Below are 6,849 nucleotides of genomic sequence, written 5' to 3'. Positions count from 1 at the left end.
ACGGGGCGGGACGAATCCCCGCACACACCATATCAAAAAATATATTGTCATGGGGAGGGACGAAGCCCCGCGCTCACCAAATACAAATTACATCGCCACAAGGCAGGGCAAAACCCCGCGCTCACCAAGTTATAAAGAAAAATATGCCCGGTGCGTAGCACCGGCACAAATCTAGTCATATTAACAAATTTTCCCTTATTAATCACATAGTTAAGTTCATCGCACACATGAAAATCTTTATGATTAAGAGAGGTCATTATGTTTGTAATTTTCATTTCAAATGAGTTGATTATGTTCAAAAACTACCTACCAATGCAATACTGATGTTTCAACATTCTAGTGTAAATATTTTGACCACAAATAATTGCATTTCGTTTCTTAAAAGAAAAGAGATCACAATAGCGAAAAAGAAAATGTTAAGTGAGTTATCAATTCAAGAGAAACTAAAAATTCCCATCACTAAAAATTCAAGAAATAATCTTGCTAAAATCTATAATCTATATTTTTAATCTAAATATTCCTCTTCTTGTGGAATGACCAAAGAAAACAAGAGATCCAAATCTCATGTTTTTTTTAAGTAATTTGCTTATAAACAAATAAGTTAAACTGTCACTAACTAGTTTTGTTAGCATCAATTATGTGCCCAATTTGCTCAAAAACTGCTATTGGTCTCTAGACCTGCTGCTAATAACATCATCTTTGTTTTGTTTTTATTCAATTGTTGCCTAAATAGTTTATAGGTTTAATTCGTCAGTATACAAACTACATTGCAGAAACAAATGAGGCATATGAAGATATTAACTGCATCCAAAAATACATCTCTTCAAAAAGAAACTCAAAAAAAAATAAAACATATAATTATCCCTAATTAATCGATCGTAACAGACGATGCGCGAGCAATCTACATTCACCGTATACCGATTATTACGCATAAAAACCTACGATTTATAAATAAATAAATTATTCTGATGCAAGCGGAAATTCTGAGTGATGGGCAAAATAGGAGCTCAATTAGGGACAAATAACATAGATTCTGTTTAATTAAATGAAATTCCTTGTCAACTTGGTACCATTATACTTTGATTAACAACATAAACAACTAATCTAATGGCCGAGAAGTTGTTAAACCCACAAGAGTTAAGTCAAATTTTGATTTGCTGGACCCCCACGTGAATAAACGGTCTAAGATTGATCCAAATTTTGTTTATAGTCAATGCCAGATGTTCATGGGACCGTCTGATGATCTTCTTTTGTCTCCTAGTATTTCCAGTTTTGATGTACAATATAGCACATGACTTTGCACCCTTAAATAAAACATAAATTAATTCTGCTTAACAATAATTGAAGGGTTTGTGGGTTACCTAAGGACCAGTTTGGTTCCAAGCATCAAAATCATCCCACATTCGGAAGGAAACACTAAGATTTGTTATGAGATCCAAACAAGACCTTAGTTTAATATTCATTTATTCTGTGGACCTTTTGGTTATGATCACATTATTCAGGGCATGTGGGTGGTATCTCTTTGTCTAAGTGGTAGATTAATGAAAGATCCACGAAACTAGTCATTTTCTTACCAATTTTGTCCTCCAAAAATTTGTTTATGATTATATCGTACATGGGTATATCGGCAAGCAATAATTGTCGGCAATGTACTGCATAGATACACATATAAAAACACCATTTTAAACCAAAATTTCTGCTTTTAATCAAATTTGATATTATTATTTGGTGGACATGTAAGTGAGACGTCTCGTCTAGTTGGCCAAAATGGGACACATTCCCTCAAAAATCAAACCCACAATTAATGCAACGAGAGTGACATTGTAGTGACCTGTAATATGGACCTCCAAATATGGTACACTTCTGAACTTATAAGCCACGCATATTTTCATGTTTTTAATCGGTCGGTATCATTTTTTCTGAAACAGCGGTGGTATGGAAACCAGCTTCAACAGTGATAGTCAACGATTGACTTTTGGAGCTTTTTGGGCAATTGAATTTATCAAACATCTGTTTGTGGATGGTTTGTACTCGAAAACGTGAAGAGGAGAAAAATAGTAAAGATTGGTAACGTAAGTTTGAAGTGTTGCAACTGGGAAACAGAAACCAACATGGTGGCATGTAAAAACACTATACAGTGTAACAGCCGATAATTTTGTGCACGTTGCTTGCTGAAGTGGGTACCCTGAATTTTTACAGACTTCATGATAGTAGTAGTATACACGTACTGGCTGACATTTGTCTAGCTTGACAACAATGATCAATCGAGTCATATGATATATCCAATCCTGGGAGTTTGATTATGTCCACTCAAATCACATTTATTTCTGGGGTATAAGCGCCAAATACCTCTAGTACAAAATGAACACATCTGTAAACCAGCTCTTGCATGGTTCGGCTTCGTGCTTTATCTAAGATTGGCACGTACCATTGAGCACGGTGTATCCAAAGAGACAAATATCGCTAACAAGCCCAAGTGTAACGGTCATTTTTACGAATTGACGGTTCATTTTTTAGGGTTTTCATGAAATATCCAAGGAACGTTGGTTTTCTAACAAGAAATCATTCATTTTGCAGGTAAACAACAAATTCTATGTCAACAACAGGAAATCTTCAGAGATCTAGTGATACTAGAAATAGATCATTTATCATTGGGATAGGTGCCGGTAAATCAAGCTACCATTCTTTTTTCTGGGATGAATTTCGAGGTTTCATCTCGAGATGCAAAAAGATTACCGACAAGTAAATTAGTTTGTTTTACATTAGTAAATTTTTCTTTGTGGATGTAACATGACTGAGAACTGGTACGAAAAAGATGCTTAGACCGACGAAAACGTTTTTTTCAGCACCCTCACGCTTGAACGATATTTTGTTAGTGGGACCCAATAAAACGTTATTAGTAACACGTTATTTACGGAGTGATATTCGCATGTGGGTAGTTATTTTTTTTACTAACCGACACAATAGATTTAGCACTATGAGGACCCACGGTTCCAAGCTACAGGGACCCTACGGTCCTTACCCGTACAGTTGAGGTCCATGCCACGCTTTATGGATGGCGTAGTCACACAGCGAATACCAACCGCAGAATGTTTCTGATTGATTCATCAACCAAAGGTGGGCCCACTATTTCTTCGGTCACGATCATGTTTTATATCGACTGTATTATGTTGGTTGAGGTATCTTAGAACCAATTTTAGTAAAAGAGAACCGATTCGATCGAGATTTAACGTAGCAGAGTGTCGGCGCAGACAAAATTTATCCGGTTCTGCTCTTTTACGCGTTCTGACACGGACTCATCGAGTTTCTTTCTACCGACTGGACTGTTTAATCAGATTCAACAGGCACGTGAGTGTGACCAAGCTCCCCATGTGAGTTATGGAGAGGTAGATAGGTAGTCGGTGCATAGTTTATGTTAGATTAGTTGGAGCCATGGAGGTCCCTTTGGTTTGGTTATTAGGTGCAAGAGTGCAAGTGTTGGAAAGTTGGAGACCCACATTAGTTAATTCATTTGGTTAGCTAGCTTTGTTAGGACTCTTAAGGCATATGCACGGTGCCACTGTGACATGACTAGTGAGCTGTTCTGCAAAATGAGAGTGCAAATCTTAACCTTGATTTCTAGGTTGGGAGCTTTCACTATAAACCGTCCATGTTTTACTTTTTACTTTTTTTTTTTTTTTTTTGCCTATACGTGAGTTTTGGATAAAAGGAAAGACTGTTGTAGGGCTTGTAGTTCATGGATGTGCGGTCCAATATAATTTTTAGGGTTCTCTTTCTATAAAGGAATATATTTATGTAATACATATTGGAACGGAATCGGTAAACAAACGTCTTTAACAAAACCTTTTGACAAAGCATACTGATCGCAGGATTTGGTATATTAAGGGCTACGATCTTTGATGACATAGCGTATAATTTCTCTTTGGTGTGCATTTGGCTTTAAGAAATGATAATCCAGCGTGAATGTAGGAAACAAGATGAAAATTTTCAATCAAACTTAAATATGTTCCTGCACTACGGTAATCATCACAATTAGCTTGATGTAAATTGTTGATGTCTAACGATTCATAAAGTTCTGATGGTCTTTTATGTACAAAAATGAAGTTATATTTCTCTCTTGAATTCAATCTAGAAATTTCCAAATGATGATCTCTTTTTTTAGTTAGACTTTTCTATACAATCTTGCTTGAAACAAGCTTTGTACATAATTGATTAAACAAGAAAAATATGAATTATCCATTGTTGAACAGTGCCGAGCAAAACAGATGACTTATAGATGGTGGTTCACTGGTTCACATCTCTTTCTCGAGCAATACAGGTTTTATAAATTAAAAAGAGAAATCTAGGGTTACAAGAAAGTTTATGAAAACCTAAAGATTTTGATATCATGGTGATGAATGACCAGCAATACAGGTTCTCTTGGCGATTTATTTGGTAGAGGGCAGATCATGGTGGTACAAGCTATGAGAGGGAAATTAATGGTTGGCGCTGGCTCTTGTCATAGATTAGGTAACAGTAATGGTGGTGGCTTCAGAGAGTACGAGTTATATTCCTTCTAGTTTATACTCTAAAATCTTTGTTCGCAACCAAACATGAACCGAACAGAATTTACATGCCATGTCATCAAAGATGGTGGTGGTTGGATATATAAGATCCTATGATTAATATTTTTTGTCAAAATCTTTTGTTGCTCGATCCCCACCGATGCATATTACTCTATCAATAGAATTTCTCTCTGCCTCTTTGCTTTCTCTATATTTTCACTACGATACGTTATCATGCACGAGTTCTGCCGTGAAGCTAAAGTCGCGATGGTAGATTTTTTTTTTCCGATCAAAAGGGAATCTTTATTCCTCACGATGCCGTGTGCTGGGATGCTGTCTGTTCACGGTGACTTAAGAAAACAAAAAAAAATCTCGCATCCAGCCCGGTTCATCCTGTTCTGGCCCTGTATCCTGTTTTGATTTGGTGTTGGGCCGTACGCGACTAAGGTTGTTCCGATTTTGTGTATATACAACGGGAACCAAAATGTGAGGTATGTAACTAATATTAATGTGTGTTTTAATATTGAATGTTTGTTGGGCTTATTTATTTATTTATTTTAAGAACATGCCTAGTTCTGTTTTTTTTCTTAAGATAAGTCCATAAGCGGTCAATTTAAATTATGACCGCTGATCTCGATCATTAAGAATTTTGGTCTTAATACTATTCAGTTCTCTTGAATATGATATTTGCTATAGTTGAATGGTGTCTTTTGTTCAATTGGTTGTACCAACTCGATTCAAATGTATTTATTTGGGGTTTAGAAGTACTTGAGCACTATTATTGCGTACTTGATATTTTCTCCCCAAATTTGAATGTTCCGTGGGATGTAATCCACTTGGTCGACTATTTTATTTTCAAAACATACGTTGCAAATAAAATCACATGTATCCCATTTTTTGTGGAAGAACTCACAAAAGGTGATATGAGTCGGAAAATTTCCTTTTCTCTACTTCATCCATGATACCAGTGAACCAGTATATCTTGAAGTATAACAACAAGAGATTATCTTTAGTAATCTTTTCAACCTAAAGTAAGTGGTTGACATGTGTAGTGAGATTCTCTTGGACTATTGAGATAAAGAAATTTCTCAAATTAAGCTAAATGTAACAAAATTGAAAATGGTAAGAACCCCGTTGTGATAAGTTTAGACGCACTGACTCATATAAATCATGTGAAAAGGGACATATGTATCATGAGACAAAGATGTATTTTTGTCTTCGATAGTAACAACATCAATTAATACACAAGTATCAACCGAGTATGGGATCGGCTAAAATGTAATTGTAGCTCTCATCATAAATGAAAGAGTTGGAAATGCACCTGGTCATAGGTGTTGGTATATACAATGTAATGTGTGTATCATAATAGCAACCAATTTTCACATCAACTTTAATGGCAACAAGAACTTTGTCGGGCCAATTAACTATCTTATTGAGTTGAACTAGATCCAATGTCCGCACTTATGGAATGAAAACACGAGACATAAATTCTCTAAAGCACTTGAGATATATTGGGTGGCACGTAATATATATTCACTCTAAAGTACTTGAGTTGAATCTCACTTTTGTTACGTAATAAGACCACACCACTTATTAAAACTCTCAAGACCAAAGTGTCTAACTCAAAGTTGTTTTTCCTCCACTAGCTTAAGGAATTTAAACTAGTTGTTGAACTATTTTCTTATTATGTGACTACGAGGATTGGATCATCGAGCGAAGCACTACTCAAAATTTGTTTTCAAGATAGAACAAAGACGTCACAAAATCTCTACATGTACCAAGAGATAATCACACCTTCTTAAATTCCACAGAAACCCATGCAAGTGGATATCATGTGGAAACTCATAGTGATGAGAATATAATTGAATGCATCTTTTATATACTATCTAATGTATTAGAGAAATTAGTGCGTCAATCTAGTGAAATGAAAATCACTATAGTACTTGGATTATTGAATCCATATTGACTCCGACGATGAAATGTTCGGAATTGACTCATATAGGCTTTGGGCATAACCATAAAGCCACTTTGGTTGTGACATGATGATCGTTTTTGAAAGGACTCATACGAACATCAATTTATTTGAGTGAACAAAAAAGGGAGAAACCTATTGCTTTTAAGTAAGAAAGCATATCGCTCATTTCACAAAGTCTTCAGTAAAACAGGATCGAGACCATCCTAAGATGCAAATGGTAAACAATCCATATTACAAAGAAAACAAGGTGAAATTTAGAAAAATATTCATGCAGAATGCGGACCATTAAAGTGACTTATGGCTTTGGTGAATGTTTTGACATTTTGGACT

Source organism: Papaver somniferum, chromosome 9, assembly GCF_003573695.1.
Source record: "Papaver somniferum cultivar HN1 chromosome 9, ASM357369v1, whole genome shotgun sequence".
Classification (NCBI taxonomy): Eukaryota; Viridiplantae; Streptophyta; class Magnoliopsida; order Ranunculales; family Papaveraceae; genus Papaver; species Papaver somniferum.
Note: the sequence above shows the minus strand (reverse complement) of the source record.